At 44.3% G+C, this 22,385-nt stretch overlaps 1 protein-coding gene and 1 long non-coding RNA gene across 4 annotated transcripts in view; one reads left to right on the top strand and one right to left on the bottom strand.

The window, feature by feature from the left end:
* ELFN1 (extracellular leucine rich repeat and fibronectin type III domain containing 1) overlaps positions 1-22,385 on the top strand; it is a 181,959-nt gene that overhangs the window by 132,988 nt on the left and 26,586 nt on the right. The gene's annotated exons all lie outside the window — the stretch shown is intronic.
* The window catches only part of LOC117368918, a 75,336-nt gene continuing 68,332 nt past the window's right edge, over positions 15,382-22,385 (bottom strand). Inside the window, exon 2 of the long non-coding RNA XR_004541035.1 lies at positions 15,382-15,924. This is a non-coding gene — a long non-coding RNA (uncharacterized LOC117368918). The remainder of the gene's footprint in view (positions 15,925-22,385) is intronic.

The raw sequence follows: 22,385 nt of genomic DNA, 5'->3' as shown, positions 1-22,385 counted from the left end.
GGATATAAAACTGCTGGAGAGGGTGCAGAGACGAGCAACAAAACTAGTAAAAAGTATGGAGAAACTGGAATACGAGGATCGACTTAAGAGACTGGGATTGTTCTCTCTTGAGAAAAGGAGACTGCGAGGGGATATGATCGAGACCTTCAAAATACTGAAAGGAATCGACAACATAGAGCAGGAAAAAAAAATTATTTACATTGTCCAATTTGACACGGACAAGAGGACACGGAATGAAGCTAAGGGGGGGGGACAAGTTCAGGACAAATATCAGGAAGTTCTGCTTCACACAGAGAGTGGTTGACACCTGGAATGCTCTTCCAGAGGAGGTTATTGCGGAATCGACACCAAACCGAGAAACTCAGATTGAAACAGGTGGAGTTTTACAGGGTGTAATAAAGTCACTGGCATAAAAAAACCTCCTCAATAATATTTCAATAGAGAAAAGCCTTGTGCAATGCAAGTGGGATATACTCTGCCTTGTATCAGGACCCCTATGATCTGAAAATGATTTGAAAAGCCAATTTGGCTTTCAGATCATAGGGGTCCTGATACAAGGCAGAGTATATCCCACTTGCATTGCACAAGGCTTTTCTCTATTGAAATATTATTGAAGAGGTTTTTTATGCCAGTGACTTTATTACACCCTGTAAAACTCCACCTGTTTTCAACCTGAGTTTCTCGGTTTGGTGGAGGGGGGGGGGGGGATCTGAGGCTTTTTCCTCCTCTTAATAATTTTCACAGAAGAAGCGTTGCTGATGTGCGAATTGTGGGTTTTTCTGCCTCTATGCCTGTGGAATGTTTAGCACTTCTCTTTGTGGACTCTGCTGATCTTTCATGAGTACCAGTTGTGCTGTGCTGTAAACCAGGTCGAAAGTGTAGTGAGATTATATTGTTTGGTTTTTCAAGGGGCTTGTGTTGTGTTTGGAAGTAGGTAAATCAATCATTTAAATTCGAAAAACACCACTTTAGAAGGCTGAGTCTCTCTGTCTGACGCAAGAAAAAGCCTCAGGTCTCTTGGCTGAGCTGTGCTCATACCACCTCCGCCCACATCAGCCGCAAAAAAACTTCCGTCAGAAGTGACTTATTGCTTGCCCCAAAAGTTATACTGTTGGGATTTAGATTCTTAACGTTTCCAGAATTATTGTTTCATAGGAGTCCTTCATATAGCCAGCGTTTCACGGAATCAAGCCGCTTCCTCAGGGCTTGTGGACTTCCAGTTTCCATACACAGCTTGGACAGTTGTCTCATGACGCTGAAGAGATCGTAAGACAACTGTCCAAGCTGTGTATGGAAACCTGTAGTCCACAAGCCCTGAGGAAGCGGCTTGATTCCGTGAAACGTTGGCTATATGAAGGACTCCTATCAATAATAATAAAAAGCTAAGCGCGCATGCGCACTCGCGTCGCGTGTTCCCTGATCTGTCGCGGCAGCACGAGTGCGCCTGCGCGCGTATTACGTCACCACAGCCTCCCTGCTCTCCACCTCGCGCCGCTGCTTTCAAAATTCCCTGCTGAGAGGGCACGGATGTGGGAGTGTGAACTACTGGAGGGCCCGGTAGAGGTCGGAGTCGCTCCGGGGGAGGGGGCGGCTGCCGAAGAAACAAGATGAAGCGGGCGCGCTTTCCTTGAATGCGCGGCTCGCGCCTCTTTCCCTCCGTCGATGGCGCCAAAGCCCCGGGTCGACGAGAGCCCCGTGCGCGTGGCGGTGCGCGTCCGAACCTTGCTGCCCAAGGAGGTGTCTACACGGCTACCATTCGTGCCTGCGGGCGGACCCCCGGGGCCGGCGGGTTGAGGCTACCATCCAACCCTCCCACCGCGAGATGAACACAAACCTCCGGCCTGCAGCAGCTCCACAGCACTCTAAACATTCTGCTTTCAGCCTTCTACTGTCTTGATTTTCACTGCCGAGGAAATCAGGACAGTAGAGTGCTGTGGAGCTGCTGCAGGCCGGAGTTTTGTGTTCGTCTCACGATGGGAGGGTCAGTGGGGTCGGTTGCTTGGCAGCGGTAGTGGCGTGGGGGGGTAGATAGAAATGCTGCAAATGCCGAATTCTACTGTATGGGAGAATGGGGAGTGAGTAGAAATTAAAGGTTCTACTGCACAGGGGGATGGGAGGCAGGCAGGCTGGCTTCGGGGGGAGGGTGTGGGTGGAACAAAGTCTAAAAGGCATTGAGGGGGGGCATTGGAAGGAGGCACTGGGGGCACTAAGGACATAGGAAAGGGCACTAAGGACACGGGAAGGAGGCACTGGGGGCACTGAGGGCACTAAGGATATAGGAAGGAGGCACTGAGGGCACTAAGGACATTGAATGGGACATTAAGGACATGGAAGGCGGCACTGGGGGCACTAAGGGAAGACAGAAGGGGCCATGGAGAGACAGGGAGAGGGAAAGGGGGCTGCTTTGGGGGGGGTGAAGTGTGCTGGGGACAGACAGCTTTGCTGTGGGGGGAAGACAGAAGGGGCCATGGAGAGACAGTTAGGGAAAGGGGGCTGCTTTGGGGGGAGGTCTGTGCTGGGGGAAAACAGCTTTGCTCTGGGGTGAATACAGAAGGGGGCCACAGATAGACAGGGAGAGGGAAAGGGGGCTGCTTTGGGTGGAGGAGTGTGCTTGGGGAGGGGGGGGAAGATAGAAGGACAGAGACAGTGGCCAAGGAGATAGAGAGAAAGAAACACAGACAGACACATCTATTCTAGCACCCGTTAATGTAACGGGCTTAAAGACTAGTGAAACAATAATTCCTATCACAGTTCTCTGTAAACGTTGTTAAGAATCTAAGTCCCAACAATATAACTTTTGGGGCGATAAGTCACTTCTGACGGAAGATTTTTTGCCGATGATGTGGGTGAAGGTGCTGTGAGCACAGCTCAGCCAAGAGACCTGAGGCTTTTTCTTGCGTCAGATAGAGAGACTCAGCCTTCTAAAGTGGTGTTTTTTGAATTTAAATGATTAGTTTATGCTTATTAAAATATGATATACCGCCATAGCATACAACTGCTCATGGCAGCTTACAATATAATATATTACAAAGAGAAAATACCTGTCTTAAATAGAAATATCATTTTACATTGCTGCTTTTGTAGATTAATCCCCTGGATCCAACCCGAAAAGGATCAATACAAACAATCAATAAATATGCTCATTCTGAGGAATATCTTGCCCAAATGCTAAAGTGAAAAAAAAAAAATGTTTTCAAAAGAGTTTTAATAGCTTTAAAATTCATCTCTAACCGAATCCAAAGACTAAGGGCTCTTTTTACAAAGGCACGCGCTAGGGCCTTAACGCACAGAATAGCGCACGCTAAATTGTCACATGCGCTAGCCGCTACCGCCTCCTTTTGAGCAGGCGGTAGATTTTCAGCTAGCACGCGCTAATCCGGCGCATGCATTAAAAACGCTAGCGCACCTTTGTAAAAGGAGCCCTAAGTGCTACATTTTTTTTATAAGCGCCTTTGAACGGGTAAATTCCCATTTAGACCTTTTAACTGATGGTGAAACCAACCTATTTTTTTTTTTTTTTTTTTTTTATTATTTATAACTTTTCTTATTAACAATCAACAAACAACTTGAATTAGATGAATCCTTTCCAAAGACAAAAGAAAAAACAAAACAGAAAAGTTTCTGTTCACTTATATCGACCACAATACTTTGAGAACGGACTTCAGGAAATAAGTGAAACCAATCTATTATCTTGTAACGATCTTAATATTCATAATGGAGTATGATATGGTTAAAGAATTAAGATAACTTGGCTGTTGAAGATGAGACGATGTATGTGTCTAGGACGCTGGACATTTACAGATGAAGTTTTTAACACGGACAACTGAAAAGTGATGCATATTCGTAGGAAAATTAATCCCAACCATAGGTAACGAAATGCTTGATTCTGAGTTAAAAGACATAAATTTTCAGCCAAATGCATCACAACTATTTAAAAAGCACATAAAATATTTGGGATTATTTGAACTAGGATGGAGATCAAAGCTAAACATATCATTACACCTCCATAGAGGTCTCTGGTGCACCCTGAGTTCTGTATGTAAATCTGGTCAATCTATCTCAAAAAAAAGAATACAGTAGAATTAGAAAAGATTCAGAGAGGGGTGACAAAAATGATAAAGGAGATAGAAACTAGAGAATGGCATGGGGACAGGAACTCAGTTTCCCTGTCCCGCCCCTCTGAGTTTTGCCACTGTCCCTGCCCCATTCCTATAAGCTCTGCCTTAACCGCACAAGACTCGGACACATGATTTTAAAGTGTTTGAGGCTTGTGCAGATGAGGACGGAGCTTAGGCATTGGTGGAATGAGGCATTATGACATCACAATCTGAGCTCTAGAATGTTGCTACTTAGGATTTTAAAGTGTTTGAGGCTTGTGCAGATGAGGACGGAGCTTAGGCATTGGTGGAATGAGGCATTATGACATCACAATCTGAGCTCTAGAATGGTGCTACTTTTGGTTTTAAAGTGTTTGAGGCTTGTGCAGATGAGGACGGAGCTTAGGCATTGGTGGAATGAGGCATTATGACATCACAATCTGAGCTCTAGAATGTTGCTACTTGTGGTTTTAAAGTGTTTGAAGCTTGTGCAGATGAGGACGGAGCTTAGGCATTGGTGGAATGAGGCATTATGACATCACAATCTGAGCTCTAGAATGTTGCTACTTAGGATTCTAAAGTGTTTGAGGCTTGTGCAGATGAGGACGGAGCTTAGGCATTGGTGGAATGAGGCATTATGACATCACAATCTGAGCTCTAGAATGGTGCTACTTTTGGTTTTAAAGTGTTTGAGGCTTGTGCAGATGAGGACGGAGCTTGCAGGAATAGGGTAGGAACAGGAAAAGAACTTGCAGGGATGGGACTGGGAAAAATGTGTTCCACCACGTGTCATTCTCTAATAGAAACCTCCTTTATAAAGAATGATTAAACAAGTTAGGACTCTTCAGCTCAGAGAAAAGACAACCGAGAGTGGGACACAGAAGTGTATAAAATTATGAGTGGGATGTAATTGTTAATTCTTTAACCTTTCAAACGCCACCAGAACAAACAGCGCTTTATGAAACAACTGACGACAAATTATAGAAAGTTTCCTTTTTTAAAATCTTGCAGCACCTAATTTAAGCTGTAGAATCTGTTGTCAGAGGAGGTGGTTGAGGTGACTAACAGAGCGGGATTCAAAAGAAGTTAGGGCAAGTTCCTGGAGGAAAAGTCCATAAAAATGATAGCAGCGTCATTGCTCATCCCTGAAAATTATCTATAAGAGACAGACAGAGCTACTCTTTTGTGATCTGGCCGGTACTTGCAACCTGGACTGGCCCCTTTCAGAGAGAGGATGCTGGGCTCAACGGACCTTGATCGCACTCAAGCATGGCTTTTCTTAAGATCAGAGGGCAAAAACCTTCTCTCTGTGCCATCTTTGAGGATCATCAATGCCCGTCAGGATACTGGCCCCACCAACCTGGAATTCATTGCCAGCATATTTGAGGGAGGGAAAAAAATCTAGACAGATTCAAAGGAAAACTAAAATGCTTTCTGTTTAAAGATGCATTTATATAAGAACATAAAAATAGCCTTACTGAGTCAGACCAATGGTCCATCAAGCCCAGTAGCCTGTTCTCACAGTGGCCAATCCAGGTCACTAGTACCTGGCCAAAACCCAAGGAGTAGCAACAATTCATTCAGAATCCTAAAGAATAGCAAGATTCCGGAATCCCAAAGAGTAACAAAAGATTCCGGAACCCCAAAGAGTAGCAACATTCCATTCAGAATCCTAAAGAATAGCAAGATTCCGGAATCCCAAAAAGTAACAAAAGATTCCGGAACCTCATGGAGTAGCAACATTCCATTCAGAATCCTAAAGAATAGAAAGATTCCGGAATCTCAAAGAGTAACAAAAGATTCCGGAACCCCAAAGAGTAGCAACATTCCATTCAGAATCCTAAAGAATAGAAAGATTCCGGAATCTCAAAGAGTAACAAAAGATTCCGGAACCCCAAAGAGTAGCAACTTTCCATGCTACCGATCCAGGGCAAGCAGTGGCTTCCCCCATGTCTTTCTCAATAACAGACTATGGACTTTTCCTCCAGGAACTTATCCAAACCTTTCTAAAAATCAGCTACGCTATCCGCTTTTACCACATCCTCTGGCAACGCGTTCCAGAGCTTAACTATTCTCTGAGTAAAAAAAAAATTCCTCCAATTGAATCTTAGGAAAGCAAACGAGGCTCTTCCAGATATGTACATCCATACCTTTTGTTGAATCCTTTCCACTCCTTTCTTATGACGATTGTAGTTCTTTTCCTTCTCCTTTTCTTCAATGTCATGTCCTGGTATCTGTATATTATTTTAAGGGGTTTCTCCTCCCCTTCTTTTTAAATTGTACATCGCTTTGAAATTTTGTAAAAACGATTTACCCCCTCTTTTACTAAGGTGCCCTAACCGATTTGCGCAAGCGAATCGAATTAGCGCGCGCTAAACGCTAATGTGTCCACAGACTAAACTTGAAACATGAAACTTCTAGTATTTGGCAGGAATCCCAAAAAGAAGATTTGCTTGGTGACCCCAATAAAGTATTGGGGATTACTGTTAAATGCTTGCTGCGGGTTTCCAGATCTCGCTGCGCCTTGTCGGGTAAAAGCGACGTTTCGGCCATCGTGCTGTAGCTCTCTTCAGGGTATGCTGTGAGGTCTGCAGCGAGACCCGGAAACCTGCGACGAGCATGAGGCCAGCTGCGGAAAGCCTGAGAGAGCAAATATCGTTATATGACGCTTTGAGGTTTCTTCATTACAGAGTGATACCTTTTTTCCCCCCACACACGTAAAAGGAAGCTTAAATGCTAAAAGGTTATCACCCTACTTAGTAAGCATCAAAAAATTGAAAATTCTGCGTCTGGAAAGTTGCATCTCGGCCTGAAGTATGAGCTGTATGCATCCTTTAATTTCCATTTGCATTTAAATTAGAATTTGTTGCCAAATGAAGTATTCTACAGCTAGTCATTAAACAGTGATACAGCTGCGTGTGATAAATGATCAAGGCTTTTGACTAAAATTGTTTCACTCGTACCATCTTGAGGGTGGGGAAAGGGCCTTGAGAGACTTTTTTTTTTTTTCATAGGGAAAGTTGTGAGTTGCCAAATTATGACTTTGGAGTTTGAATTTATTTATTATTCACTTTTTCCAAATCCAAGCTCAAGGTGAGTTATGATCCAGCACCGTGGTGATTTCCTACTTCTAGGCAACTTACTTTCTAAATTGTTCCTAAGGTAAGGAAGCATTTTGACCATGCTTGGTGGAGGGGGGTGGGGGCGATATCCAAGGATTTGTATAGAGGGGGAGGAGAGAATCACAGTAATTGCTCTGGGCTTTTAAGGGCCTTGAAATGCGATGGTAGCTCTGCCTCTTGATAGGACATGTCCAGGGGTCCAGACAGCTTTTCAAAACCCTTGCACTTTGTACGGATTTGGAAAAGTTTTCTCGAAATCGCGTCGGGCAGGAAGGCATCCGCGCAGGCAGCGGGGAGGACGGGTGGAGCTAGGGTGGGATTGGAGATGGGACTGGGGCATAACAGGGATGGGTGGAACTTGGCAGGCCTGGGGAGCGGGTCTAGGGGGGGGTCCAGATTTTACCAAAGTAAAATCTGGTAACCCTACTCCTTGTGAAATTATTTGGGATCACATCAGTACCAGGCCAAGAGGTCTTTGCCAGCTACTTTCCCTTCTCTGCTCCTAAATATCTTGGCATTCAGCTTGCCTTGGCTCAATCACCCTGGGCTCTATACCAGCCTAGGGTCAGCCCTATTCATATATTTGGGAATGTATATGCAGTCTTTAAAATGTTTCATACATTTTAAAGACTGCATGAAAACCACTGAAGGTGATTAGCTATTTTAAAAAAACAATCATTTTGGCTTTTTTTGTTTTTTAGTCAATATTTTTATTGAAAGGTTTTCAATTATACAACATAAAAACATAAGTTCAAAAACAATAATACAACACAGAACAAGCAACTTGGTTCTGTATCACGTATTCACATACAATACTCGTATTTGATACCCAACGTAATCTGCTCCTATTAACAAGAAGAATATATAGAATATAATAATTAATTAGTTAAATCAGTATATAGATTGGGTTTCACTTCAAAGTGCGGTAAATATATAAGATAAGCATTTATCAGTGAAACGTCAATACGCCACAGTAATGTTCCAATGGTATTAATGTCAAAGGATCGGTAATTAACGTGTCAAGTACTATACAACTATTCTTATGGTGATGTCAAGATATCAGCAAGCAAGGTATCAATCACAATAATTAACTATAGGTGACCATATTTTATCAAATGACGCTAGCGTCTTAGTTTTAATTGCGATCACTATCTCATATTTGGCCATCTCGGCCTTAATAAACCTAAGAGCTTAGATGATAATCAATGCAAACTGCTCTACATACTCTTATCACTAGCAATCAAAAATATATTACACTCTTGGAAAGACCTCTCCAAAGTTGATTCAACCACTTGGTGGAATTATAAGAACATAAGAATTGCCGCTGCTGGGTCAATCCGCTCACACGGCGGCCCTCAAGTCAAAGATCAGTGCTCTAAATGAACCCAACATCACCTGTCTACGTTCCAATTTAGCAGGAACTTGGCCAACTTTGTCTTGAATCCCTGGAGGGTGTTTTCCCCTATAACAGCCTCCGGAAGAGCGTTCCAGTTTTCCACCACTCTCTGGGTGAAGAAGAACTTCCTTACGTTTGTACGGAATCTATCCCCTTTCAACTTTAGAGAGTGCCCTCTTGTTCTCTCTACCTTGGAGAGGGTAAACAACCTGTCCTTATCTACTAAGTCCAGTGGCGTACCTAGGGGGGGGCGGGCCGCCCCGGGTGCCAGCTCGTTAGGGGTGCTCGAGCCTTGGAGTCATGGCCCGGGAACTTCCCTGCTATGGCCCGACTCCAAGGCTTCCGCGAGTCCCCGAAGTGATCCTGCCTGAGCCCTCTCTCTAATTCCATTTACCCACGGCCACACCCCCCGTCGCCGTCGGAGCTTGGTCAGCAACTTCCGGTTTCCGGCTGGGTGGAAGCAAGAAAGGGAGCCCGAGCCGCGTGGGACACTGCAATTAAGGCAGGAACTGAGGGTGAGTATCGCTGGGCTGCTTGGCGGTGGTTTTATTGTTATTTTATTTCTGCCCGAATCAATTTTTAAAAAAGCCCAAAATCGGCCTCCCGAATCATCAACTGACCCTCCCCCCCTAAAGCAGGATCGGCAATTTCCTCTTGCTAGCCGGCTCCTGCTTTAGAGGGCGAGGGGGGAGGGTCAGTTGGGAATTGCTGCAATGTCCTGCTTCCCTTCTGGCCTCCTGACCCGTACCTAATTGCATTAGACAGTACTAGATGGGGGGTGTATTGTAGGCCTTAAGGGGTGGGGTGTAAGCCTTAAGAGGGAGGTGTAGGCCTTAAGGGGGGGTAGGCCTTCTGGGGGGGTGCAGGCCTTTGGGGGGGTGTAGGCCTTTAGGGGGGGGGACATACCTTTGGGTGGGAGGTAAAGACCTTGGGGGGGGTGTAGGCTTTCAGGGGGGGTGCAGGCCTTCAGGAGGTACAGACCTTCGGGGGGGTGCAGGCCTTCAGGGGGGTGCAGGCCTTCAGGGGGGGCAGGCCTTCGGGGGGGGGTGCAGGCCTTCGGGGTGGGTGCAGGCATTCGGGGTGGGTGCAGGCCTTCAGGGGGGACAGACCTTCGGGGGGGATGCAGGCCTTCAGGGGGGTGCAGGCCTTCGGAGGGGGGTGCAGGCATTCGGGGTGGGTGCAGGCCTTCAGGAGTGGGGTGTAGGCCTTCGGGGGGAGGACAGACCTTCGGGTGGGAAGTAAAGTCCTTCGGGGGGTGCAGGCCTTCAGGGGTGGGGTGTAGCCCTTCGGAGGGGGGACAGACCTTCGGGGGAGGGGGGTCCTGGTGTAAAAGTACACAGAGGGAGAGAGGGAAGGGGGGGTTCAAAGATACGTGCATATGCCAGACTTTGGGGGTTAGAAATAATGGGTCTAAAAACAGAGGAGTGGGAGAGAGATGGTGCATAATGGGATTTAGGGAGGGAAGGAACAGAAAGGGAGAGAACTTGGAAACAGGGGATGGTGTGGAGGGGGGATAGAGATACTGGATAGGAGGATAGGATGGGAACAGAAAGGGAGAGATGGTGGATCCTGGGGTGGTGGGGAGTTGAGAAAAGGTGAATCTGTGGATGGAGACAAAAAAAAAGAAAGATGCCAGATCTCCGGGAGAGGGAAGGGAAACAGAAGGGGAGGACAGAGATGGCAGACGGATGGTTAGCACGGAGAAAGGAGACCCTGGCAAGCAAGACAACAAGAGCCTGGGACCAACAAGATTTGAATATTGACCAGAGAACAAAAGGTAGAAAAAATAATTTTATTTTCTGTTTTGTGATTACAATATGTTAGATTTGAAAAGTGTACATGAGACAGCTTGAAATGGGAACTTTTCTATTTTTGTGAATGGCAAGGCTGAGTTCAGTTAAAATATATGCTTTATAAGAAAATATAATAATGTGTTTTATAAAGTTTATAGTATTGCTGGCCTACCTGGTGAGGTGTTCCTAGTGGTGGTGGTGGCAGCGTGTCAATGTGTTGAGAGGAAGAGGTGATCTGGGAAATTCTGCTGAGCAAACTCCGGGCCCATTTCCAACCCCCAGTTAGTCCACTCCACTCAACTGGTTCACACACTGAGTGGGTCATTGGGTGTTGTGTTGGGATCTCTTCCAGTGGTTTATCAGTATCTCCTTCTGGTCCAAGGAAGGAAACTTTGTTATCCTTAGCATTGACCTACAGAATATGTTTGTAACAGCTCTGCTTGTGTGGCATTAGGCTATGTAGTGATCGAAAGAAAAAAACAGACCTTTGCACATTTTTGCACTATATGGTGGGTGTATGAGGAGATTCACATTTCCTGCACAGCTAAGTCCGTGTGAAGTTACCTTGTGCTGTATTTGACATCTAGCAAGGTCTCTGTTTGAAAGGAAAGATCTAAACTTAAAAATGAAGTGGCCAGATGTTATGGTAAAAGCAGATAGTGTAGCTGGTTTTAAGAAAGATTTGGACAAATTCCTGGAGAAAAAGTCCATAATCTGTTATTAAGACATAGGGGAAGTGTCTGCTTGCCCTGGATCGGTAGCATGGAATGTTGCTACTCTTTGGGTTTTGACCAGGTATTAGTATCCTGGATTGGCTACCATGAGAATGGGCTACTGGGCATGATGGACCATTGGTCTGACCCAGTTAGGCTATTCTTATGTTATGTTCTCATCTGTAGGGGCCTTTGTTTTCATTTCTTATTTTAATGTATTTTTTTTCTGGGAACTTATCAGTGTTTTTTATAATGGGAACAAAAATGGAAGAGAATTAATGTTTGTGGGATGAGGGGGTAACTAATTTCTTCAGCTAAATAATTCAATCCACCTCAAACAGACATAGGAGAACTCACGCACCATTCACACACCCTCCAACCAAAAACGTCAAAAGAAAAAAACTGTTCGACAACCTCCTAGCCATTCCAGCTGCAACACTCGACCCCCAACTCTACAACCTATTGACCTCGACCACAAACTACAAAACCTTCAAAAAAAAATAAAAACCCTTCTATTCAAAAAACACATAAAACCGAACTAACACAATCAGAACTGTTCCAAGCATCACCTGCAACTACTCCATATGTACTTCTAATGTCATGAAAATTTAGACATAATTTATGTTATGTTATGTTTGGAATAATGGTTACATAATTGAGGTTCAATAAAAGAAAATTTTCACTGCCTGTTTCTATTCTGACCATTTATTCCATTTCATGGTTATTGCAAAAAAAAAAAAAAAAAAAAATGATGGGCCCCGGGTGCCACATACCCTAGGTACGCCACTGACTAAGTCTATCCCCTTCAGTACCTTGAATGTTTCGATCAAGTCCCCTCTCAGTCTTCTCTTTTCAAGGGAGAAGAGGCCCAGTTTCTCCAATCTCTCACTGTACGGCAACTCCTCCAGCCCCTTAACCATTTTAGGCGCTCTTCTCTGGACCCTTTCGAGTAGTACCGTGTCCTTCTTCGTGTACGGCGACCAGTGCTGGACGCAGTACTCCAGGTGAGGGCGCACCATGGCCCGGTACAGCGGTATGATAACCTTCTTGGATCTGTTCGTGATCCCCTTCTTAATCATTCCCAGCATTCTGTTCGCCCTATTTGCCGCTGCAGCGCATTGCGCAGATGGCTTCGACTTGTCGATCAGAACTCCCAAGTCTCTTTCCTGGGAGGTCTCTCAAAGTACTGCCCCGTTTTGGCTTTTTCATATGACAGTGATCGTCAACCTTTTTCAAGTAAAGGGCCACAGTGTGAATACCAAAACGTTCTGAGGACCACCAAAAGATTTCAAGCTTACACATCCTACTAATCTTGTATAACACCTTGACCTGCTTGTTCAGACTGGATATTAAACATTAAGAATTAATACTAATATTGATTCCACAGCACTTCAAGGATATATTTTATAAACTTACTTTATATCCGCCTTCTGAAAAACCTAGGCATCCGCGACCATGTTACCCCTGCATTAGCTTCCATGCACTGGCTGCCCATTCAAAAATGCTGCACCTTCAAGGCCCTGCTCCTCGCTTTCAAAACCTTCCATGAAACGATTCCGTACTACATGAAAAGTAAACTACAAATCTACTTCCCAAAACGACCACTGAGGTCCCAAGGAGAAAAACGACTGACCATACCTTCTGGCCGCTCCCTCAAAACTGAAACTGCCCGCAAACGCTCCTACTCACATTTCATCCCCAAACTTTGGCACACAATCCCTCCATCTGTCAGATCACTAGATGGACTCTGGAACTTCAGGAAGGCCGTGAAAACCTTCCTCTTTACTAACCCAGCGCCTTAAAGTCATTCACCCTGAAATGCCACCCAGTCAACTCACCTTTGTCACTTAATTTCACCAGATGCTACTTAGTACATATGTTTTATTGTCATGTCTATATTGTAATTTATGTAAACTGTCATCTCTGCTCTGTCTGGATTATTATGGATGTACTTTGTAACCCGTTCTGGGCTCTTTTGGGAGGACGGGCTAAAAATCTAATAAATAAATAAATTTATTTTGGATTGTCGATAGCAACAAATTCTATAAATGAGACACCCGAGTAACATACATAAGAGATTGTTTGCAGTTAATGTATCAAGTGGGCAAGATTGAAATTAACGCGTTTACAAGATTTGAAGGGCATTCCAGCCAATTATTTGAGGGCTACAATGGAGGACTTTGGGCGCCGCGTGTTGTAGACCACTGACATTAAGTATCGAGTCTTCGACATGCTGTTTCTGAAGGGACAATTCTTAGTGAACATACTGATATCTGTGCAGAAATTTAGAAACATAGAAACATAATGGCAGATAAAGGCCAAATGACACATCCACTATCTCCTCAATTCCCTATTGGCTAGGGCTCTTTACATCTGCATTGTGATGTCATAGAACTTTATGGTTATAGAAACATGATGGTAGATAAAGGCCAAATTGCCCATCCACAGTAACCATTATCTTTTCCTCTCTCCAAGAGATTCCTAGCCTATCCCAGGCTTTCTTGAATTCGGACACAGACTCTGTCTCCACCACCTCTTCCGGGAGACTGTTCCACGCATCTACCACCCTTTCTGTAAAAAAGTATTTCCTTCTATGACTCCTGAGCCTATCACCTCTTAACTTCATCCTAGGCCCTCTCATTCCAGAGCTTCCTTAAGTTGCTCTCCTTTGCAGGAAATGGAGCAATGCTCGTCATTCTTCAGAGAACAGACATTTTAGCCTAAAAGTAAACCAGCAAAACCACAATACATTGGTACTGGGGATGTTCATTATTCATTCTTAAAAAATCATTTTATGATGTGCTACAAAATGGGCTTAGCATGTTTTAACTCAGCACTTTCTCATATGCAAAGCCCATTTCTTGACCACATTTTTCTCATGGAAACCCCGGACACATGATTCCGCCCAGTTCCGCCTCCATCCCCGCCCTACTCCGTCCCAGCCCCGCCCCCACAAAACCTCCTCCCCTCTTCCTGACGAGCTCCAGTCACATCTTTGCCTAACATCATCCGCGCATGCTCAGAGGCCCTCCAGATGCAGCTGGAGATTGTCGGAGCTTTCCAAAACCCGGACAAATGCCTCTAAAAAGAGGACATGTCCGGGTTTTTCAGACGTCTGGTAACCCTAACTATGCTGCGTGCATGAGAGCGACCAGCGTCACTGACCTCAGGGTGTTTTGTCTAGACCTGAGAGCCCATGTTTTCATGAGGCTCCCCTCACCCCACTTCTTTTGCTAGCTGTGAGGAGAGGGATGTTAAAACTGTGGGCCTCAGCAAATATTATCATCAATTTTGACAAGTACTTTCTCACTTCAAGCACTGCTGCGGAGATACCAATATAGTGATTTTTGTTTACCCTTAATTGTTGATGTTCTTCGCCTATAATCCGAGGGGTGTCATATTTTGGTTTCCCCCAGATGCTCTTTCTGGGAAGTTTTTCCTGGATGAAGCGTGACCTAATCAGATCCCAAGGTTGACCGGCTCATTCCAATCTCGGACCCCCCTTTTCTGCTGTTTTCTGACATAAAGGATCGATAGTAGACTGCACTGCTTCGTAGAGCAGAAGCCTGTTTCCCTAATATATTGGGGGGGGGGGGTTCATGATTTACAGTGCATACGAGAAAAAGAAATGCTCTCAGCCTTTCTTCAAGGCCATGTGAGCTAGCCAGTATGAGATGGCTGAGGCTGCTGACAGCATTTTTAAAACTTCTCTTGTAGGAGTTCTGGCTGTCCCTTCCTACATCGGGAGAGCAGTCTGTTGTTAAATTGCTAAATTTTTTGGATTGCGTTGCCCCTGTAGGGGGGCTGGGTGCTATCTCTTCCAGCCTATGGTATGCCCTTGTGGCTCTTTCTCTCCTGCTTCTGACAGGGAGCTTGTTGCTGTTTTCTTTTCCTATACTTTTCTCGGGTGTGCTTTTCTTTGGTTTTCTCTGTCTCTCTTTCTACTTTTCTAGTAGTGTTGTCAACTTACCTCACAGGTCTGAGGGGGGGGGAGTTGGGAGGATTGGGTTATCTGGTCTTCTGTAGGGGAGGGTTGGCGGGGGACTTTATAAAAACTTTTGTTTTGGGCTGATTTTGCCATTTTGCGGCGATGTGATTGTTGTTTACCCTGTTTGTGAGGTTGTCCTGGCTATGTAGATGTGTTTTTGCTATTTACTGTTCAGTATGCTGTTGGTTTTGCCCAATAAAGAAACATTATACTAAAAAAAAAAAAAACAACCCTTCTCTTGCGATACGAGCTGCTTCCACTTCTTTTTTTTGAGTTCAATCATTTTTTATTGACATTTTAGAATATTATAACAATCAGGTAGGAATGACCACAAGCTGAGACAGTAGTGATGACCAAGTACAATCAGTCATTCACACCAAACATAGTAGCATAATATAGCTTATAAAAACAAGAACAGAGAACAAAAACCAGTGGAACTGGCCAGACGTGGATAACACTGTAATAAGTGTAATAATTGAAATATCATATCCATACAATCTATGTAATATGAACTTAGCATAGTAGTGAAGCTGAAATATGAGGAGCAGAACAGCAGCAGTGAAATAATAGTACCAATGTCACATAGGTAATATTAGAGTCGTCGATAGTTTCGCAGGAGCTGCTTCCACTTCTGATATGGGGAAGTCATGAAACTCACAACAAAACCTGGCTCCTGAAGGATTAGTTGCGAGTGTTTTTCTCTGTCCTCCATCCTAAGGATTCTTGGAAGTGAATGTTCGCTGTATCAGCAGGCACACCTTCATGGGCCGATGTTCTCATTTCAAACTTCACTAGGCTGGAATCCATCTGCCACCCTTGGAAATTAATAGCGATCGTTAAACAAAGAGAGAAGGGCGAGAGGCAGCATAATTTTTTTATTTTTTTTTTGGTTAGAAAAAGCAGCTTTTCCTGCCAACAAAAAATTAAAACTATTTAGATATAGAGCAACTCATTCATTACGGTAGACTACTCCCCCCCACCTGGGGTTTTAAATCTCATTACAGTTTGTCCAAAACAGATGTTACCCTTTTAGCGGAGTGTTATTAACGATAAACTCTATTCCCCTAGAAAGGAGCTGAAATTTTCGTTGTCTGTTTTGTCTTTTTCCTTTTTGATTTTGTTTTAATTTTTGTGGTCTCAGAGGGACACGCTGATGAATTTTATGGCAATTTCCTGTTCCTTTATCATACGTTTCACTAATTTGAAAATATTTACAGAAAAACTAGAAGAACTTTCCATTCTCATATTGTGACATATGTGTGTGATCAGGGCAGCCTGGAACCTAGCGCCATATTTTTTTGAATGGCAGAGTTTTGGGCATCTGAAAGTTCTGATGGGCGGCATTATAAAAGGCAAGCTATACTTCTGGCGGAATTTTACAAGTGCGGAATTTCTCATCCCCTCCGGATGCATAGGATTCTTCATATGATGTGCAGACACGGGCAGTAGAGGAGGAAGTGATGCTAAATAAAGGATTACTTCCTGCTCCTGTGCCAGCTTAGACCTGACTATGTGAACCACAATCTCACATTATGCAGAATTATGCCAGGAGCAAAGCTAGAATGACTCCTTTATCAAACCTAGTAGCAGCCATAAAACTAACCCCCCCCACCCCCACCCCCTTTAATGAAGATGCATTAGAATTTTTTTTATCACAGGCATCAGAGCTTTTACCACTGTGGCCTGTGACAAAAAAAACCCCTTAAGGTGGCTTCATAAAAATCACGTTAAGGGTGGAAGATATCAAGCTGTGTTAGGGCAATAGCCTGCAATATTTGCCTTTTGTCATGACTTAATAGGCGCTAATACAGATTACAGTACTCGAATACACTGTAATTTAATTCAAAGCAGGGAACATGGTAATGAGATGCAAAACATACAAATGCATGTAAATCCTATATTATGGTGCATACCACAAGCCATGGTATAGCCCAGTAAAATAACCTCGGCCAAAGGCTGGGGCTATTTTATCTCCCTAAAGCATCTGGTCACCAAGCTATGGCCCAAATGTTCCCAGCCATCACTTCCTAGGGCTCCTCCGCCTCCTGATGATATCCCCAAATCCACGCTCTCACCGGTAGTTCGTGGATGTTGAATCCTGGGCATCGATTCTTTTGCAATGTGGTTTTGAACACATGCACTTTCCCAGTGGCGTAGAAAGCGTTGGTGCCCCCGCCCTCTTCCCTGCGCACGCCCCTTTCCCTTTCCCTGTACCTTTTTAACTTCTCCGACGTGATCAGCACGCCCACGTCGGCTCGCCCTTGGATGTCACTTCCTGGGCGCAGGTCCAGGAAGTGACATCAGAGAGAGCACCAATGCCGACGCGGGCAGCAACCTCAAGCCAGGAAAGTAAAAAAAGGTATGGGAGAACGCAAGGAGCAAGCGTGCGTGGCAAGGAGATGAGTGGGGGAAGGGCAGAGAGGAGATGGTGTGCTGTGCCTTTGGGAAGACCGTGCCCATGGCGCACTGCCCCCCCTCACCTCCCTCACTATGCCACTGCACTTTCCAAGTGTATTTTCTTACTTCATTTTGTATAGTAAATTACTGTGTTCTTGCGTAAAGCCAAGTGGTATAAACCAGTGGTCCCCAACCCTGTCCTGGAGGACCACCAGGCCAACCGGGTTTTCAGGGTAGCCCTAATGAATATGCATGAGAGAGATTTGCATATAATGGAAGTGACAGGCATCCAAATCTGCTCCATGCATATTCATTAGGGTTAGCCTGAAAGCCCGATTGGCCTGGTGGTCCTCCAGGACAGGGTTGGGACCACTGGTATAAACTATAACCCACCTAGAACTCCGATCTGCAGGGATTCAGCAAGATGTAAGACTACATGCAACATAACTATAAAATCCTAGTCAAACTCCCTATCTCCCATCCCCCAAGCAATTCCCCCCTCCCCCCGATCCAGCTCTCCTCAGTCAGGCCTCCCAGTCCCCAAAGGCAAGCCCCCCACACACACTTCATGGTTACACCTAATGCCCTGGTGGCAGGAGCAATTCCCAGTCGATCCTACCCATGCAGCTCCGTCCCCTCAAAATGGCACCCTAACCGCAGTGTCTCACTACTACTGCTAGGGGGGGTCATGTTTCCCTACGCTTCTAAAATAAGGACCCTAGGCTGCTTGAAGTTTGGATATGTTTCTAGAAGAAAATCCATGAGCAATTACTACTCAGACTGACTTCTGCAATCCATCACCTTTCCCACTGAATAACCAATAATGAATGGATTTTATGTTCTTATGTCCTGTTTTATTTTAAATCTAAATTAGGTATGTTCGTTCCAGTGAATACAATTCTAGCAGCACTTATACAGGATAATTCTATAAAAACACGTTCATGCCTAAAATGCTGTCTAGACCAGGGGTAGGCAATTCCGGTCCTCGAGAGCCAGAGCCAGGTCAGGTTTTCAGGATATCCACAATAAATAGAAGCGTGGGATGAACACAGAAGATTTAGAATCAGAAAATAATATCAAATATTGAACTAGGCCAGTTACTGGGCAGACTTGCATGGTCTGTGTCTGTGTATGGCCATTTGGTGGAGGATGGGCAGGGGAGGGCTTCAATGGCTGGGAGGGTGTAGACGGGCTGGAGTACCGTAAGTCTTAACAGAGATTTCGGCAGTTGGAACCCAAGCACAGTACCGGGTAAAGCTTTGGATTCTTGCCCAGAAATAGCTAAGAAGAAAAAAAAAAAAAAAAAAAAAAATTTTAATTGAATCAGGTTGGGCAGACTGGATGGACCATTCGGGTCTTTATCTGCCGTCATCTACTATGTTACTATGTAAATATGCATGAGATAGATTTGCATCTCAAGGAGGCAGTGCATGCAAATCCATTTCATACATATTCATTGTGGAGATCCTGAAAACCTGACCTGGCTCCAGCTCTCAAGGACCGGAATTGCCTAACCCTGGTCTAGACAGATAAACGGGCTCTTTTAAAATCAGGTCATGCCCAAAAGCACAGATGGCGGCAGCTGGCGTATATATTTATAGAGGGGTGAAACATGGGTGGAGTCACAACTTTGTTGGCAAGTCCAGCTAATAAGATTAAAGAAAATTCTTTAACGTTGAATGGAATTAATTATCCTATCAGTCCACTTATTAAAATCTTAGGAGTACATCTTGACCGAAACTTATTGTTCGATGCTTATCATGATGCTTTGGTAAAGAAAACTTTTTTCACACTATGGAAGCCTCGCACAATTAAATCTTATTTTGACTTGTTGTCTTTTAGATTGATTGTGCAGCCTTTGGTTCCGAGTACTTTAGACGATTGTAACATCATTTATCTAGGTTCTTATCAAAAAAATAATCAGGAGGATGCGAATCATCCATAATATGGCTGGGCGTCTAATTTTCAATCTAAAAAAATCAGAACATGTAACACCGTACTATCGAAAGTTGCATTGGCTTCTGGTAGAGGCAAGAATCATTTCTAAATTGGCCTGTATTTGTTATAAAACATTATATGGTCTTACTAGTCTTATAGCCCGTTACATTAACGGGTGCTAGAATATATATATGTGTGTGTCTGTTTTTATTTTTTTCTCTCTCTCCTTAGTCGCTTTCTGTATTTCTGTCTGTTTTTTTTATTGTTTTTTTTTTCCTTGGCTGTCCACTACCACCCCTTGCCTGCTCCCCCTGTCCATTCTCCCTTCCTTTTACCTCCCCTGTGTCCTCCACCACTGCCCACCTTATCCAGCAGAAGCCCTTCTCCCTTTGTTTTACCTCCCCCTGCTCCCCCTGTCCAGCAGTAGGCCTGTCTTTATTTTTCTGCCCCCCCTCCCTGTTCATCAGCACCTCTTCTCCTGTCCATCAACCCCTTTTCTGCCCTCCATTTCCGTGTGTTGCAGCATTTCCCTCCCACCCCACTTCCCTGTGCAGTATTTGCCTCCCCCCCCCATACATTGCTTCTTAACTCCATGCCCTACTTATGTGTTTTCCGGGTTTGGCTGCCGCGGCCAGCAGTCGCCGCAGCCAACATTTGACTCGGGCCGTCGGGCCGCAGGAGAAGCAGTACCCAACTTAAAACCCGTAAGGGCGGTCGGAATCCAGCTCGGGAGGGGGGAGGAAGAGAGAGAGCGGAGAGGCGGCGACCGCTGCGTCTTTGAAGATCGTAAGCCGCGCATGCGCACTTCCTATGTGTCGCTACAGCTCACGGAAAACCGGCGCACACATAGGAAGTGCGCTTGCGCGGCCTAGCGTTTTATTATATTAGATACCAAGTTACTTTTCCGATCATTTTGAACTAGTAGAAAACAGACATTCTTCACGAAACACAACCTTGGGTTTTTTTTCCCTCAATAAAACGTTGTGTCTACAAAAGATTTCTTAATAGAACCCTCTCCTTTCAGGCAGGACTTTGGAACAAAAGTTTTAGTGGTTTGATCTTCAGTTCTTCCTCTTACCAGGTCTTTAGAAGATCATTAAAAACTTCTCTGTTTGATAAATATGTATAATCTAGATAAGTTCATAATTTCTTAATGTTATATTTTATATATAATGTACTGTGTTTTGTGGTGTAAATTCATTGGGTTTGTACAGTTCTTACCTCTTATTGTAAACCGCACTGAACCTTGTGGTACTGCAGTATATAAATATATTTTTTTTATTATTATTATTATATTATCATTTACATCTGCCCTGGGGTAGATTTAGGGCTTCTTTTGCTTAACCCTTTCAGGACCATAAGGATCGTAGGCCAATTTTTGTGGTTTTGATGACATTTTTATGGTAAAAAGGGCTTGCAGATGCCAAAAAATTTATTTTTTTTGTGAAATATCATTATTTTTTTTTTTTTTAAAAATCAAACTTCTGGCTTATGGACAGTGTGGCAAGTGAATCTTCTCGTCAATCTGGCAACGACGCTAATGAATGAATGTCGGAACCAGTTTGTTTACATAAAGGCAGTATCATATGGAATCCGTACATATCAAATTTAGAACTGTAGACTATCCCAATCAAAATTTATAGGATTTTAAAGTTATGGGACAAATATGTCCCTTGGTCCTGAAAGGGTTAAGTACTAATGCAGGCTTACCATAGCAAAAAAGAGCTCACCACGGGGCATGCTCAGATATCCCATGCTAACTTTTGCATGTGCGCGTGCTACTCACGTGCCAAAAAATTAAATTTATTTTTAGTGGTGGGGCAGATCTGGGGGCATGTCCTGTGCTAATTGGTTAGTTTCACGTTTATTAGGTTTTTATATACCGCCTATCAAGGTTATCTAAGCCGTTTTACAATCAGGTACTCGAGCATTTTCCCTATCTGTCCCGGTGGGCTCACAATCAATCTAACGCAGCTACATTGCCACGTGCTAACTGATTAGCGCATGAGCTCTTATCTCCTACATAATGGGTGGCGGTAGGAGCTCATGCACTAATGGCAAAATTAGCGTATGGCCATTAATACAGAAAATGGAAAAATTGGTTATTTTACCCCCTGCAATGGCACCGTTCTTCCAACAACAAAGGCACCCAAGGACGCCTAAGATCAAAGATAGGTGCCGGAAAGTTAGGCCTTTAAAACCCTGGCCTACATTTCCGGTGCCTCTCTGCGATTCTCGAAATGGCCCCATTGCACAATTGACACCTGCTCAGCGCCGCTTTTTTTATAGGCAGCCACCGCGAATGGCGCTGTTACAAGAATCTGGCCCTCTGAGTTTATTTATCCCAGTCGGTTTTGCTCACACAGCTCTCTCAAAATTCCCACTTTCCCAGGCGAAAATTCCTTTCATGCACAGAAGCTCTTCTGTGCATTGCTTCGTCTCTTCACAGGGACAGTTAACTTTTACCCACTTTTTCAAGCATAAACCTCTTCCGCAATAAGCCTCTCTCCTGCTTCACAACGTCAGTTACTCTCCACCAACTGTGACTTGCAATAAGGCCTCCCAACTGACTTCTACAACCAATCAGATCCATGCACTGAAATTTGAACGTAAGCTCATGCCTGCAGATTTACAGTAGAGAGCTCATACTCGCAGAAATGCAAAAAATTAAGCCTTAAACCCCCTCATTATTGGATAAAATCACTTTAAATCATGCCATAGCACTGCATTAACTTGAATTATGTAATTAATTTTACTTCCAAACTGCTTAAATCCCTTAAATATTTTAAATTATTTGCCAATCTCCACTGACTGCGCTAAGCATTTGTGGGAAATCATGCCAAAAATGGGTGTTCGTGGGCATTTCTGACCCCTCCCCCCTCCTCCCCCCAGGCTCCCAGCCTCCTCTGGGGTTTGTTTATTATAAAAATATTAACCACAG

Source organism: Geotrypetes seraphini, chromosome 11 (genome assembly GCF_902459505.1).
Source record: "Geotrypetes seraphini chromosome 11, aGeoSer1.1, whole genome shotgun sequence".
Classification (NCBI taxonomy): Eukaryota; Metazoa; Chordata; class Amphibia; order Gymnophiona; family Dermophiidae; genus Geotrypetes; species Geotrypetes seraphini.
Note: the sequence above shows the minus strand (reverse complement) of the source record. Positions and strands in the feature narration are given on the sequence as shown.